Below are 1,080 nucleotides of genomic sequence, written 5' to 3'. Positions count from 1 at the left end.
AAAAATATATATATAGTATTATATCAATAAAGGGATTTATTTAGATGACCCTTGTACATAGATTTCCATAATAGACGTTAGGAAGGGCATCCAGCTGTAGAAACTCTGCCAAATCAGATTGGGGCCTGGTGTTGCCATCCGGTTTCACCAATCCTCAGTCAAATCGTCCAACCCATGCTAGCATGGAAAGCAGACGTTAAACGATGATGATAGATGAAAAATATCTCAAAATAATAAATAAATACCTGCCATTTCCTCATCGATTAAAATCTAAATAGATGTTGGAAATGGAGTTGTTTTTTTTTGTTTTTTTTAAAATTAATTCTTTCATCAATGTTTACGAGCAAGTTCAATGGTAAATGTTTATAATTCTGAGCAGTGACGTTTACAGACAGACACAGTCAAGTGCAGTACTTAGTTACATCGCTTCAAAGTAGTTCTGCACTGTTTTTATTCTTTTGATGTTTATAAAACAAAGCATGCTCCAGTAATGTAATTAAATCGATAATATACCTCACTGAACTTCTTGTACCAATGTATGAAATTTATAATTAGCACTGCTGTTTTGACAAACATTAAGTCTTCAGGTTTCTATGTCAGTGAAGAAATAATAGTTGACTGGTATCATTTCCACATTTCCTAATAATTTGTGAATTATTTTCCATAATTGTTTTACCACGGAATTATTTGTAAATAAGTAAATAGTAATAATGGTGATATATATCTAGAACTACATTATAGCTAGTTAGGTTATGAGGCTCTAATGTGCCTCAGTAGAAGCATCGGATCTATTTCAAAACGGGGGCACCAGTTTTCATTTATGTTTTATGTAGTGTTTTTGGTACCGAAAGACTTTCAAACTTCGTATACTTATCTATTTTGTGTTATAGAACAGAAAAAAATTTTTGTATTCGAATTTATTTCATGTAAAAAATTGTCTTATTTCGATAATTTCTACTAATCACTGACGTCTATTCAGTTGAAAACAGTTAGCGCTGTAACGGTGTATATCGTATTAATCCCCTAACCCTAACCCTAACTCTAGAATCCGAACTCTAAAATTGTTACACACATAGATAC

The sequence above is a fragment of the Octopus bimaculoides genome, chromosome 7 (assembly GCF_001194135.2).
Source record: "Octopus bimaculoides isolate UCB-OBI-ISO-001 chromosome 7, ASM119413v2, whole genome shotgun sequence".
NCBI lineage: Eukaryota > Metazoa > Mollusca > Cephalopoda > Octopoda > Octopodidae > Octopus > Octopus bimaculoides.
Note: the sequence above shows the minus strand (reverse complement) of the source record.